Source organism: Tursiops truncatus, chromosome 16 (genome assembly GCF_011762595.2).
Source record: "Tursiops truncatus isolate mTurTru1 chromosome 16, mTurTru1.mat.Y, whole genome shotgun sequence".
Lineage (NCBI taxonomy): Eukaryota > Metazoa > Chordata > Mammalia > Artiodactyla > Delphinidae > Tursiops > Tursiops truncatus.
Window position 1 is genome coordinate 81,591,412 of NC_047049.1, and position 15,416 is coordinate 81,606,827.

The 15,416-nt window shown below is 56.0% G+C and overlaps 1 protein-coding gene across 2 annotated transcripts in view; it reads right to left on the reverse strand.

The window, feature by feature from the left end:
• GALNT2 (polypeptide N-acetylgalactosaminyltransferase 2) overlaps window positions 1-15,416 on the reverse strand; it is a 180,155-nt gene that overhangs the window by 99,651 nt on the left and 65,088 nt on the right. The window lies entirely within an intron of this gene.

A 15,416-nucleotide genomic window follows, 5' to 3' on the forward strand; every position in this document is an offset into this window, starting at 1 on the left:
TTGCTGTGCGCAGGCTTTCTCTAGTTGTGGCGGGCGGGGGCTACTCTTTGTTGCGGTGCATGGGCTTCTCATTGTGGTGGCTTCTCTTGTTGCAGAGCACGGGCTCTAGGCGCGCAGGCTTCAGTAGTTGTGGCTCGCGGGCTCAGTAGTTGTGGCTCACGGGCCCTAGAGCGCAGGCTCAGGAGTTGTGGCGCATGGGCTTAGTTGCTCCACGGCATGTGGGATCTTCCCGGACCAGGGCTCGAACCATGTCCCCTGCATTGGCAGGCGATTCTTATCCACTGCGCCACCAGGGGAGTCCTGAGGCCTCATTTCTTCGCTGCTCCCCCCGCCCAAGGAGCTGTAGTGCATGGCCCCAAGCCACCTGGACCCCAGGCTGGGCCCTGTGACTTGCTGTAGCCGACTGTGTGTCAGAAACCAGGAAGCAAGGAGGGGCTCGTCAGCCCCTCAGAACACGGCCCTGTGGTCCCCACACGTAAGAAAGCCGGCTGAGGACCCTGGAAAGCCGAGGCGCCCCAGACAACAGGCAGCAAGGACACGCGGGTGAGGCCGTCTTCGAACACCCAGACCACTCAGCCGTCACCTGACTGCAGGGACGCAGGTGAGCCTCGGGGAGCCCAGCAAAGAACTGTCCGGCGACCTACAGGATTGTGGGAAGTCCTACACCAGCCTGCTTCAGGAGGGTGGGCTGGGCAGCCGCAGGTAAGGGCCACAAGGAGGCAGGACAGGCCCAAGTAGGAAATCCCCAACAACGGCTCCACGGCATCAGGAAGCCACCTTGGTATGGCTGCTGCCCACAGATACCCTGGGCGTAGACATGCCAGGGCAGTTCAGGCAAAGGATTCCGCGTGGAGCAAAACCAGTGCCAAACACACAGCCTGAGCAACAGCCTGCATCTTGAATATTAGACCCCCCCCCCCCGGAAAATGTAAAAGAGCATCCGAGGGAGCCAGTGCATCAGCAGGGCTAAAAAAAAAAAAAAGAGAGAGAGCTTTTGAGTTTTAGAAGCCATCTCTGATATAACCAATTTATTCATTTAACAGGTATTTTCTTGAATGTTTACCATAGGCCAGGTCCTCTCCTAGGAGGCAGAGATGAAGAGATCATTGTACATGGTCAGGCCCTGCCCTCGAGTATCAGACACCTGGTGTGTGATCCTGGGCACATCTGTGCCCTCCCTGGGGACAGCGGTTAATGGCCACTGCACAGGATCTCTGCAGGCTCCTGGTATAGTGTCTGACACACACTACACGTGCAATAACACTAGTATCGATACTAATGTTACCAATGACACGTGCTATACATGTTCAGTAACCCTAGCATTGATACTAACGATATCACCAGTAGCGTCAAGTAAAATCTTGATACTAATGGTGGCATCGTTGCGCTGTGACACGGAGATGGGCTGGAGAAGTTGCAGGAGGGAGGACGTGAGGAGGGGCTGTCAGCAGATGGCAGTGGTCTGCCTGGGGAAAAAGAGAGGAAGGTCTGATGAGGGCGCAGAGACTTAGGACGCTGGCCCAGGACTCAGAGAGGGAGCAGCTGTGGCCAGAGGTGGCCAGCCTGGCGGGAGGGGGCCTCCCTCTGTGCTGACCAGTGTTCAGTCGGCCCCGCTCCACAACTGGCGGCCTTCACCCTGCACAGGCCTCCCCTCGGGTCAGTGGTGCCGCCTGCCTGGGCAGGACCAAGAAGGCCCTGAGCGACCTGGGCCCCTGAGGCCGGAGCACACCCTAGGGTCCCCGAAGGCTCCGTGTGTGGTCCCGTGCGGCACGCAGCCCTAGGGCCAAACACGAGCAAAGAACCCTCCCTCCCCCGAAGAGAAAAGTCGGGCGCATCTGGTCCCAAACTAGACTAGTTTTCAGGGTCTTCTTCAGACTGGGCCAAAATGCCAAGCAGGGATCCAGATAAAGGAGGGGAGTTGGGTGAAATTCTCTGGTTGACCCCGGCCTCACACTGAGGGCCCGGAGACCCTAATAAACTGAAGGGAGCAGTAAACACGCTGGGAGAAAAGCAATACAGGGACTTGGTGTCACGGGACAGTTCACGTTTCTATGGAGGAAGGGGCAGCTAGTGAGAGAAAAGGAAGTTCCCGAGGTAAACACAACAGCACGCCCACAGCGGCCAAGTGCAGGATGGAGGGTGCCCTTTCCAGGGCTGGGCAAGCGCAGAGCAGAGTTGACAGACGCTGGGTCAGAGGGCGTTCTGTGCGAAGCTCTACGTCACCTGCTGGCCCTCGCCGCCACCTCTAACAGCGGTGTGGCAGCCTTGCCAGACACGTGGGGGCTGCCCCTTCACCCACTTCAAACATCCTCTGTCAGTAAACAAGTCCCCGCCCGGCGGTGGAGACCTGGGCGGCGCGGGGCTGGGGCGCTGCTCAGAACACTCTGGCGCCACAGACTCACAGCTCTGCGGACGGACAAGCCCTCCAGGCAGCATCCACCCAACTGACTCGGAGGCTAATGGTGCAGAATCTGCATCTGCGACTGGGACGGAAAACGCGAGAGCTCCGGAGGGAGAGCAAAGGACAGGCCCCGCAAGTCTGGCGGTTTGCGACCTGATGTGATTTACACGGAGGGAGGAATGATGGGAACGCCTGCAGGAGGCCTGGCTGCCCGTCTAACGAGGAGCTCGGGCTCTGCGGCTTCAGCCAACCACTTCTGCTCCTCGGCCAACAGGGGGTCCCTGGCGCACATCATCCTGCAGACCGTCCACTGGCCCAGCGTCCAGCAGTGTCTTGGGAGGCCTGGCCTTCACTCCTGTTTCTGGCGGGTTTTCCAAAACGAAAGTTGGTGACTTCACGGCTTAGTTTCCCCATCTAAGGAAGGGAGTCCACGTGAGCGACAGCCTCATGCCTCCCTACGGTCCCCTGCTAGACGCACCGTGTTCAGGCCGCACCCACGTGCTGGAGAAACACACCGGCCCCTGACTGGGCCCTTATCCGTCCTTGCACAACACACAATGCCACCCTCACCCTGCCACCCGCTGCCCGGGCAGTGCGGAGGGCCCACCGTGTTACGTCCCATCAGGTAGAGCTGCTCCTTCGATGTCCCTGCAGTCAGACCCCAACTCCACCCCACCCCCTGAGCTCATTTCTCACGGACTCCTCAGTAAGAGGGGCCAGTTTCCGCAGGTACCCCGGATACACCGAGATCGTTCTCACTTCCTTGCCTAGGCTCGAGATTTTCTTTTTCATTTTTAGAGTAAGGTATAAAATACAGTGAAATTCACGCTCGTGTACAACTCTGAGTTCTGACGATTGTTCACAAGCACCACCACAAGCAAGGTACAGAGCCGTTCACCACCCAGAAAAAGTCCCCGCGCACCTTCACCCCACCCGCACCTTCACCCCACCCCAGGCAGCCCGATCTGTGCCGACTCTAGAGCGCTGCCTTTTCTAGAATGTCACATAGACGGAATCAGGCCGCACGTGACCTCTGACCCTGCTTCCTCGGCTCGCAGGACGCCCCGGGATCCACCGCGTGTGCTGCTCCCTCGAGCTGTGAGGCCGTCTCCACCGCCAGCCACCGCGTCCCATGTACAGGCGCCCACGGCTGGGTCATCCACTCCCTGGAGGAGGGCCAGTGAAGGAGTTTCCAGTTTGGGGCAAATGCAAATAAAGTCTTGTGAATTCTGGGAGCACATACATTTCCATTTCCCTTAGATAAATATCTACGTGGGGCTGCCGCGTGGCCTGGGAGCGTGTGTTTAACTTTGTAAGCACTGCCAAACTGTCCTCCAAACCGCCTATGCCGTTCTGCACTCCCACGGCAGGGAGTGACGGCTCTGCTGCTCTACCCTCACCACACGTGCCGTTACCATTTCGGTTTTTTATTAAGTCATCCTAATAGGTGTATGTGACATAACACAGTTTTCTTGTTTGCTGCAATTGTACTCAGTACACACCAAGTACCATGTTAATGGCTCACACATATCTCAATTAATGCTCATTTGAACTCTATACAGTTAAGTGCTTTCAAATGAGGACGCTGAGGTGACCCCTGATCCAGGGTCAAATGACTGCAAAATCCACGGTCTCCAGCGAGATCTCTCCCAGGACGACCTTATTTATTCCTTCAGGAAGTACCCGGGCTCCTTCGTGCTCTGGCTAATACTCTACCTCCTGCGTGACAGTTTCTCCAAATCATAACATAATACATCCCAGTCTGCCATTTATTGCACTTAATCAATTCCCTAATTTGCCTCACTGATCTCTAGATAGAGAACCAAAGTATTCTCAAAATAGCTCACGCTTCTGGTCTCCCAAGCACGATGCTTCTTCTTGGGGCCAGAGCACCTGTCTCCCCACCACTACCCTTTCCATCTTGTGCATTTCAGGGACTGACAGAAATGCATCAGAATATGTAGAAGGTGTGTGGAGACCAAGGGCAGAGGTGTGCTCTAAAGAGCGGGCGCTGCCCACCTGCGCGCCATGGCCCCGGGGTCCCACAACTTGCGGGTCGCATCTGCCCTGCCAGGGGCGTCAGACGGTTAGGGCAGGTGAGTTGCAGAAAATGTGGTAGGTTTGGGGTCAAGGTAAAGCCCCACACACACACCCCACCCCCGAAAACACCATAAACTGATTCATGACAAATGGTAATAAAATACCCAGTCTACAGGGCAGGGTAAAAACAGCTGTTGACATCATGAGGGAAGAATCACTGTTTTAAAAACAAACATTAAAGGCAAAAGAAACACAAGACGGAGCCTCCTAGAGTTAATTAAGCAATTAACATCCTCCCAGGGACAAGCAGACACCCCAGGATGATGATGGAAACCAGGGCTAAAGCCAGAAATGGTTCTGACGACACAGCCGGCCTCGGCCCTGTCCCTGGAAGGTGATGGAAAGCAGCCCCACCGGAAGCCCCATGGTGCACGCAGCGATCCCTCACGTGCTGTCCCCACGAGGTCGGGATGCAGGAGCCAGGGCTTTGCTCCACGCCCACCTCTCTAGACTCTGCCCCTCCCCGTCTCCCAAGCCAGGCCCCAGGGCGTCACCTCCCCAAGGCCAGGCCTACTTGCTGTTCAAAGCAGCGACCCCAAACACATGCCCTCACAGCTGAAAGAAACAAGAGCCTTATCCTCTATCATCACCCACAGAAGCCCCCGGCACCCTTCCCTCCACCCTCCCCTCCTGCCCGATCAGGGACCCACGTTCCACAGGTGCCACGGCGGTCTCCCTCTCACCACCCCACGGACCAGTGCGCCCCAGTCCCCGGCGTGGCCTCGGTGCTTTTCCCCGGCCTGACTCAACGGTTCCCTCTTCTCTTGTCTAGCGAGCCACTACGGAACCAGGCCCCTGGAAGAAACACTCTCAGCCCTGCTTGGGATCCCGCAAGCAACCGTCTGCACGCTGAGGCTTCATTTCTCTGCAACCCCCGCGGCCTTCCCTGGACCCGGCCGCTCGTCTCATCGCTCTCCTCTGGTCAGTCTTGAGCTCCTCTACCTGGCTGTTCACTTGGGAATCCCGCTCTGGGCTTACGAGCATGCGAGCTCAGGAACGGTCTTTGGGTTACACGTGCTGCAGCCCCCCACAGCCTGGCTCTGCCTGTGGGGCTGTGTTGAGGGTCCTGCACTGCCGCCACCGGCCCCTGGGACGCGACCCTGTTTGGCCGTCAACCCCTCCACCCGTAACGCTCGGGGGGAAGGGGACTGAATGACCTCTCCCAAGGCATCCCAACTCCCGACCTGTTTCTGAAGGTCCTGGAATAAGCTAAAATTTTACCTTAGATTTCTGAGTTAACGGCTGTTCTAGAAAAGCTCCTGCCCAGCTGCAGCGCTGCCTGGAGTCAGAGGGGAGGTGGGACTCGGACGGTGGGCGGAGGAGGCCCCTCTCTAGAGGCCAGAGGCGGCAGGAGAGGCCAGGAGAGCCCAGCTTGGCACCGGGGCTTCCACAAGCCTCAGGCAGAGCCCGGGCTGGGGGCGTGGGGGCGGGGGACACTGCCCTCTGCTGCCCTGTGGTGATGCTCTCAGACAGGAGGGAACCCACGGATCTGGGGAAATACTTTTAGAGAAAACTGTCCGGAGGACGGCCGGAGGCGGTACACTTCAGCTGAAGAACGTACTGAGAACCGAGCAGAGGGCCAGCCCTGGCTGGGAGGGCCCTGGCGTGGAAGGCAAAGCCCCAAACCAAGGCCCCACCTGGCACAGACCCCGCGAGGTCACAGCAATCTTTTAAGTACTAGTGGTTAACTACCGTAACTGCAAGAGGTCTTGGACCGGCATGCCGAGTGGTAAAACCTTCCATAAAGCTGATTTATGATAAACTGACAAACACTACCTGACTGCGTTTGCTGGGGCCGCCATAACAGATTTCACACCACAGACTGGGGGGCTGAAAAACACGTTTACTGTCTCAATTCTGGAGGCAAGAAGTCCAAAGTCAAGGTGTGGGCAGCGCCCGTTCCCCCTGCAGGCGCGAGGAGAAGGTCTGCTCTGGGGCCCCAGAGTCTTCATATCGACTTCCCTCTGTGTGTCTGTATCTGTGTCCAAATGTCCCCTTTTTATAAGGACACCAGTCCCAATGGAGCAGGGCCCTCCCTAATGACCTCACTGTAACTTGATTATCTCTGTAAAGACCTTTCTTCCAAATAAGGTCACATTCTGAGGTCCTGGGGCTGTTTTTTGGGGGAACACAGATAATACTCTCTCTCACTGACCTGGGCTATTTGTTCAGGGACCATCTGACTCAAGACTGTTCCTTAGGACTTTCCTGGTGGTGCAGTGGTTAAGGATCCGCCTGCCAGTGCAGGGGACACGGGTTCGAGCCCTGGTCCGGGAGGATCCCACATGCTGCGGAGCAGCTAAGCCCGTGCACCACAACTACTGAGCCCATGCGCCACAACTACTGAAGCCCACGCGCCTAGAGCCTGTGCTCCGCAACAAGAGAAGCCACCGCGTTGAGAAGCCCGTGCACCGCAACGAAGAGTAGCCCCCGCTCGCCGCAACTAGAGAAAGCCCGTGCGCAGCAACAAAGACCCAACGCAGCCAAAAATAAATAAATAAATAAACAAATAAATAAACACTGTTCCTTAAAAAGGTGGGTGACTCGGGCTCTGAATCTCCTAGGGAAGCTGGGGCAGCCAGTGTGCTAACGGGCCGAGGTTCTTCTCTATTAAGAAAGTGTCCCACCCGGAAAAAAAAACGTCATCACCCGCCATGCGACTCGGGCTGCAGCTTGCCTTCGAGCACAGGGTGTGCGGCTGCGTGATTTCTGAGGAGACTGGACATTCAAAAATTTAAAACATACAAAATACACATTCTCCTTGCACAACAGGGATAAGTTCTCGGGAAGCAGCTCAACAGGCACTGATTATGCAAGGTCTTTTCAAAAAGCTGCGAGCCTCCAAGAAGCTAATCTGACAGAGACTTATTATTCTCTCCAAATAATGGGTGAAAAAAGAAACCATTTCTGAGTCTTTGTAAGACAGACACCCAGGCAGACAGGCCCACACAATCAATCTGCATAAAAGTTGGTAAGAGGGCCGGGGCACCAGTAGCTTTTATTAACGTATCAATTCCACCAGCTCCCCCCCCACCCCCCCCCCCACCCCCCCCCCCCCCCCCCGCCATGAAGGGAAGCGACTGAATGATAATGAATGGAACGATAAGGGGTCCCGGCGGGAGCCCCCAGGCCCTCTGGCCCCCTGCTGCTGCCGGCCTGCCAGGAGGGCTGGGCTGCGGGACAAAGGGTGTAATCCATCTCGCCAGAGTGGGGAGCAGGCCGCCGGGAGACGGCTGAGCTCACTGTGTCTCACAAAAGAAGGTTCACAACCGAGACCCTGGGTCTGGAATTATGAAAAGACGGCAGGGCTGGGGGCTGGGAGGGCGCCATGGGGGGCTGATGATTGGTGAATTAGAAGGCGTCCTCAGACAAAACTGGACGTTCTCTACAAATTATTTTTTGAAAGGACTGGGTAAATTAACACCAAGGTCATTGTAATGCTTGTTTCTCTGTAGAAAGTATTATGGGTATTTTTTTCCTCTCTTTCCCTAACAAAGAGAATTAAAGTGTACTGGCCGAGATTTAAAAGAAGACAGAAAAATCTCTAAAATGTTTAAGGGTGAGCCCTCATAAATGACTGTTTCAGAGTGTCTGTCAAATCTGACTACAGAAATACTCCTGGATGTAAGAAAAACAGAAGGGACCACCAGTGAAAATCTGCGGTCCCAGGCCCGGCACCAGGCATATTTGGTTTCATCAGCTCATTTAATTTTATCTCATTTAAATATATTTAAAAGGACTGAATGCATTTAGTCAAGTATTAAGTTTTACTCACAGCGGTGGACAAAAGACCCCGAGGCACAGGAAGATGGGAGTGATTTTCCAGAAGCCAAAGCCAGGAAGAAGACAACAGAACAGGTAACAGGGAAGCAAGCCAGAGCCTGGGGACGTAAGGAAGGTGGCGAGTCCCCTCCTGCCAGTACCGGGGACCAGGAGACGTGGGGGGACAGGTGGGCAGTAGACAGGCCCTGCCCCGTGAACCCAGGCGGATCTTAGGGTTGGACCGAGGCTGGGGAGGTGTATGACGCTCGTCACGCACAAAAACAAGAGGATGACCTAGAGGATGAGCTAGCTGCCTCACGGGCTCCCCTGGCTACGCAGCAGCAGCCCGGCAGCCGTCAAACTTCTTTGTCAAAACGCACAGTAAGAGAGAAATCTGATGTAGAGAAACAGCACACAATTTATATAATAAATATACAGACACATACATATATACCCACACATATGCACACACATACGTAAGTATGTAACAAGCTTCATAAAATACTACCTGCGTTTACACCGTGCGACGTGCTAGTGTTTTCTCTCTTCTCTATTTATTTTTTTCTTTTAAATACTCCTAAGTCAGTTTCATGATCTACTCAGTGGGTTGAGACTTAACAATTTGGGGCTTGCCCTCGTCTTCGGAAAAGTCACGTTCAAGATTCTAGCCTGTCCGCTTACAACACGAGTCCACGCCCATTCTAGCCTGTCCGCTTACAACACGAGTCCACGCCCGAGGCTAAGAGGCAGAAGAAGCCATTGGTCTGAGCCCTCGGAGAGCCTTCTTTTCGTTCCCCCTGTAGCTGAGATCACAGATGAGCTCCAGGGGCCCTTCGGCCCGGCCTCAGGCCTGCCGCTAGAAGCCCTGCCAAAGCAGGGAGGATGCCCCAGGGAGGGTAAGTCTGAGCTAATTAGAGAACAGGAAGTCCACCACCTGGGGGGCCATGGTGGAGAGGACAGGGGTCAGGACCTTAGAGCTTCAGGACTTCGCATCATCTCCTCTGTGGCACCCTGTGCTCTGAAGGCAGTTTACCTTTCTGGCAGGGCCATCCCCCCTGGCTTCCTGGGGGCACCTATATGGAGGATCAGACCCTTTATCACCTTTATTCTCACCCGGGTCTGGATCTAAACGGCAGTCGGAGCAAGAGACGCACGACTGAGGTTCTACTGGGACACACACCCTCAGGGCTCGTCCCCGCAGGGGGACAACCTGGCGGCCCTGTGAGTTGCAGGGGACAGGAGAAGCAGAGAGAAGACATAGGCCGTGGTGATCACCACCTGTGACAGGGAAGAGCTAAATGGGACTCCACGCTGGATCTGTTTCTTAGACTTTAACCTTTGCTTTTCGTTGCTTTTGTTATTATAATCATACATGATGGCCTGCCTCGGGGAGCCCTGCCCCTCTGCTGTTCAGCTCACGGGGAGATCATCTGACCCTGTCCACCTGTGGATGGCTGCAAGAAAGGAGAAGCTAACGCATCCCCTCACTGAGGCTGGTCATTCCGGGAGATGTTTTGCAAGACCAATGGCCCCTTTATTTTACTCCCTCACCGCCTCTCCCTCTCTGATGCTAGTCAAGAAACTGGCGCCCAGGCCCCAATAAGATGGTTTTCTTCAGACACTAGTCTGCTATCTTCTCGGTCTGCCGGCTGTCCGAATAGTCACATTCCCTGCCTCAGCACCTCGTCTCCCAATTCATTGGCCTGTCGTGCAGTGAGCAGAGGAAGCTTGGACTCCGTAACACAACTGCCCTGTAATCATTATGCTGATAAACAAAGTCCAGTCCACGAGGCCACACAAAATCCTGAACATATTTCCGCAAGAGAAAGAATCCACCGCTCCAGGGAGCAACTCGGGTAGTGTAGCGTAAGGGGAGAAAAGCCGAGTGGACACACACAAAAGCACACCTGCCCTCCCGCCGCATCCAGCCTGGTCCTCAGAGCTGCCATCAGCGGCCCTACCTGGGGGTTCTGGAAGTTGCTTTGAGGCCATGAGGACAGATTCCCCAGGGAAGGAGGAGCAAACGTGGGTGGATTCCTCTGTGCTCAGAGGACAGCAGGCTTCCATCCAGAGCCACACAGTCAGAAATGAGCTGCAGAGCCCCAGCTCAGAAGGCTGACGGCCTGGACGGCTGCTCCTGTGTCCCCGCGCCACCTCGAAAGGGGGAGGGGAGGGCTGGATGTCCCCAAACCTCCTCTGGTGGGGGGCCAGACCCCGCAGCCCCTCTACAGAGGCGCCCTGGACAGAACGGTAAGTGGAGCGCGAAGTCTCAAAACAAGACAAAGCAAAAAAGCTCCCGAAGAGCTCTGAAACTACTGTAAAGGGAAAAGGGAACTCTATAAGAAAGGCTCATGCCAGAGAGGGGATGAGACTTTGCTTTCAGAATAAAATAAGACACACGTCCCCTCCCTGTCCCCAGTTCAAACCCCAGTGCAGACATGCGTTTCTCGGAGAAGGCTGCGGACAGAAACAAACCGCAAGGACAGAGGAAGCTGAAGTTGTTTTCGTGCATCTTCGTAAAGTGGCTTCAGGAGTAGGTTCAAAAGTTTCCAAAAAGGATTTTCGTTTGTTTTGTCCAAACGTAAGTTTCTGGGAGATGTATGAAATACTGCCTGTGAAGTCTCTCCTGGGTGTCCTATCTCCGGCCTCCTTGGTGAGAACGAGAGGAATGAGAAACGGAGGCACAGAGGTGGGCCGCCGGCCAGGCAGCACGTGAGTCACCAAATGAGCTGATGCTCCCTGCTCCAAAGCCCTGGGATGGGGCGCAGCCCCGCAGGGCTCTGACCCGGCAGTCATCCTCACCCTGGGGGCTGTCACACCGTGCAGCCGCCACGCCACATGGTGGCATAATTAGGGACGACACGGCGTGATACCAAGTGTTTCTAAGGATTAAATCGAGGGTGGGAGGCCCGAATAGGCACCCTGCACGTCAAGATCGATTGTTCCGAAGCCTCCAGAGAAGCTCTGAGGAGCTAGTCCAGCGATCTGCCCGGGGCCGCTGCCCGGCCCCAGCGAGGCAGTCCTCTGGAGGGGGCACGACTGGAGGCGGCGTCCTGGGGGCTCCATCCCACTGCGCCGTTCTGAGCATGAAGGGTGCCTGGCTGCAATCTCCCACCCAGGACATGGAATTATTCAATGAATCTGTTTGTATTTACACAGCTGAGACATAAAACAACAAAACCAAAACAAAGTCTGCCACCTGCCTCATTAAGCCGACCTAGGCAGCACAGCGTGCAGGATACACACACACACACACACACACACACACACACACACACACACGAGTGGTTTTCTCACTCCTCTTAATACAAGTAAGGGTCCTCGAACCTTCTGCTGACTCCCGTACACCAAAGAAGTCCAGTCCAGCATGGCCCACGCAGGACCACTGGGAGGAGGGGGAACCTCCCTCCCCGAGACCCAGACCCAAGCGCCACCCCAGTAACTACACACACTGCAGACAGCTGATGAAAGAGCACCCTGTGAGCTGGCGACTAGGCAGCCACCATGACCAAGGCTCCTACACGTTAGGTGGTCCCACACTGCCCCTCCCCGGAGAGACAAGGTCCAGTCAAAGCGCAGCAGCAGGGATCCCTTGGTGGCGCAGTGGTTAAGAGTCCACCTGCCAGTGCAGCGGACACGGGTTCGAGCCCTGTTCCGGGAAGATCCCGCATGCCGTGGAGCAACTAAGCCCGTGCGCCACAACTACTGAGCCCGCGTGCCTAGAGCCCATGCTCTGCAAAAAAGCCACCGCAGTGAGAAGCCCACACATTGCCACGAAGAGTAGCCCCCGCTCGCCACAACTAGAGAAAGCCCGTGCGCAGCAACGAAGACCCAACGCAGCCAAAAACAAATTAATTAAAAAAAAAAAAAAGCAGCAGCAGCGTTTGCAGCCAGGTGGCTGCAAATCAGACAGGAGAGCCTGTAAGAGGCTGAGCACCGAGCGCTGGCTTGGAGGGAGGAGGGAGGGGGGCATCTTCAGGACGAGGCCTCCGGCTGCCTCTGCAGCAAGGAGGGTGGGGATGGAGGCAGCACAAGCCTGCCAGACAAGGGCTGGTCCAGTCCTGTGGGGCTGGAGGACCCACTACCCCGCTCATAGACTCCAAGGAGGACTCCACAGTCACAGAGACTGTGCTGAAACGTCCGGAGCTGAAGAAGGCCCCCGCCAGCATTCGGCCCCCCGCAGAGCGCACAGCACATGAGCTTCCCGGGTGACCTCGCTCCTCGCGGGCGGCCTTCACACAATCCATCGCCCACCTCTCGGCCAGACGGCGTCTCTGTCTTTTAAGACCTGAAGCCGAAAAATGGGGAAGCAGGCCTGTGTCCACTGGGCCGGGCACACCAGCCAGGTGTGCAAGAGGTCGCACCTGTATTTATTACTGTCAACACCTGTCCTGGGGTCAGCAAGTGGGGACAGTTTCAGGAACAAAGAGGGATGATGCGGGGTTTGGGGGGGCGGGGGAGTGTTTGCCGTGGAGACCGGGGCTGCAAGCTCGCTCCTGAGCACTTGCAGGGCAGCCTCGGTGAGGAGAAATGGCCCCTCGGAACCCAGCTTACTGCCAGCCCCCAATGGCATGCCCACCCACCAGGTGAGGCTGAGGCATCTCCCGGGAGACAAGCCCACCACGGAAGGGAGGGACGTGGCACGGCACGGGGGAAGGCAGCCTCAACCCCCGAAAAGGAGTGGGCGAGGTCACCAGCCAGCAAGCTCCGTCTGAGATTTTAAAAGGGAAGGGGAAGCGGGAGGGGAGGGGAGGGGGGAGGGGAGGGAAGTGGTCGGGGGAGGGGAAGCGGTGGGCAGGGCCAGGGAAGGAGATGCACACAGCAGGATAAGTCCTGGGGCTCCTCTCCTCCCTCCCAAGGAGAGGCACTCACCAGCCTCAGATCACGGGCCGTCCCTGCATGACGAGCTCTCCAGTGATTTCCACCAGGAGTCAAGGATTCGCAAAGTGGGCACACAGGCAAAACCACACCGTCACCTTGAAGTAGGTAGCGTGCTGTGAAATGTTTTCACCATAATGAATGTTTTTAATAAAATGAGATCGTTACAACTCATGGTCAGTTAAACTAGGAAAGGAGACGCCAGAGGAAAGGGTTTTGGGGGTGTTCGTTTTAATTGCTGTATTTATCATCCAGCGGCGACATCCAGGAAGGAGCACAGCAATTCCTCCAAACTGAGGACGGTGTAAAATCTCAGAACATCACGTGGGATCAGCCCTACTGCTTCCCCGCCCCCGCTCTGTGATGCCCCTACCCAGCCCCAGTCCCAGACCCCATGCCACACCGCCCGGCTGGCCCCACGGACTTGGCCTCCTATTTCTCTAGCTCCGGCCCCTCCCTCCCGATTCTCACAGCCACACGGAAGGCCCATCTGCTCTCTTACCTGGACTCTGCGAGACCCTCCCAATGGCTCACCTGGCCCCAGGCCGGCTTCCCTGATGCCCTCCCTCCAGTGCTGCCAGGGGGAAGACTGCAGAGCGCCATCCACACCCAGGGCAAGGTCTACGTTTCTAATGTGACCTTTCCACGGACGACAGCTGATGGTCTGCGGGGCTTCCACCCACTCCCCGCCCCCGGCACCATGCAGCAAAGTCCCGCTATCTGTGGATCAGAGTCCACTGGCCAACGCCCCAGCCCCAACCCTGCGATGCAACAGCTGGGTCTGAGGACCCCCAGGGGATTCTGGCGGGCTGAAGACCAGCAGCTTGGCCGCATCTTCGCACCCAGCACCAGAGCGTTCTAAGCACAGAATGTAACCGGAGCTGGAGATCGGCTTCGAACACCAGACACGCGGGGAACCACGGGGTGCGGAAGACAAGACCAGATTTCCAGGACCAAGCACCTTGGCAGGCCTGGGCTAGACCCAGACTCCAAGCTTTGGGTGCCCAGGGGGAGGTTCAAATACACATTTCTGGGCCCACTCCCAGGGACTGTGACCCCAGGGCCTGGACCGGAATCCGCCTGTTCTCAGGCAACACGGCTGAGGGGCGGGGCACACTCTGAGAAACGGTGGTCCCAGGACAAGCCCGGTACCAAGGGGAAGAAGGAGGATGAGTGAGAGTCTGGCCATCACACGACAGCTGCCCTGGCTCTGGGGTGCCGCCAGGGCTGCTGCTGGGGCCTCGGCCCCTCCTCTCCTTGGTCCCATAGGTTACTGAGCGAGACAAGCCCGACATCACTCCCAAAGGTCTCTCCCAAAGGCCCGAGGGCAGGTGTCTGAAGGTTGCAGAAGATTAACTCAGAGCCACATCATCCCCACAAGAAGTCTGGAAGCCACCATTTCAGAAATGCTCAGCGTACCCCCTGCACCAGCCCAGCCACGTCCTCTCGTAAGTTTCCAGTACCTCATAAACAGAGCTTCTGGCCTCTCACTAATCCTCCCGTACTTCTGGCCCCATGTGAGAATTCAGACACACGTTAATGGTGCAGTAAGCATCACAAGAAGAAAGACAATGCCTGGGACTTGCTTGCAAGTACAGTGGCTGAAGGGGAAAGAAAAGCACATGCAGGAAAAGACAAAGCAAGCACCGCAAATCCTGATGGCTGCGGAAGAGGGGGGGTGGCTACACAGGAGTTCACAGCATCAACTTCTCTGGATTTTCCATAATAAAAATATTTTAAAGAAAAAATGCTAGGAGCCTATAAAAATATTTTAAAGAAAAAAATGCTAGGAATCTGTAGCCATAATTATAATGCCAGGCAGGGGATGGAGGCCACTGGATCTGTGGTCATTTGGTTACAGACAAGTGGCCCCCATCGTCCTGGCCTCCAGCCACTGTCCTCGTGTAATTAACAGCCCACGGCCTCCACGCTCAGAAGCACCTGGTCGGACACTGAACCCGGGGAACAACAGGGTCATCTCTGAAATGTGGCCCCAAAGCAGCACAGTAACGTCTACCCACCCCCCCAATGCTGTATGTACGTAGCGATCCAGGTCCAAATGCCGGCCAGGTCTTCCCTCACACACCTCCTCCTGCCGGCGTCAGGCTGCAAAGTGTTCACGGGTGGTGCTTTTGTAAATAAAGTACATTTCAGCAGCTTTCGGAGCATTCAGATTTCTGAACGTTTTAAAAAGCCCCACCTCTGTTGGAAAGGGTGCTGTTTCTAATAGGATTAAGATTGAAAGGTTAGCAATTAAAGCCACTAAAAATAAAAC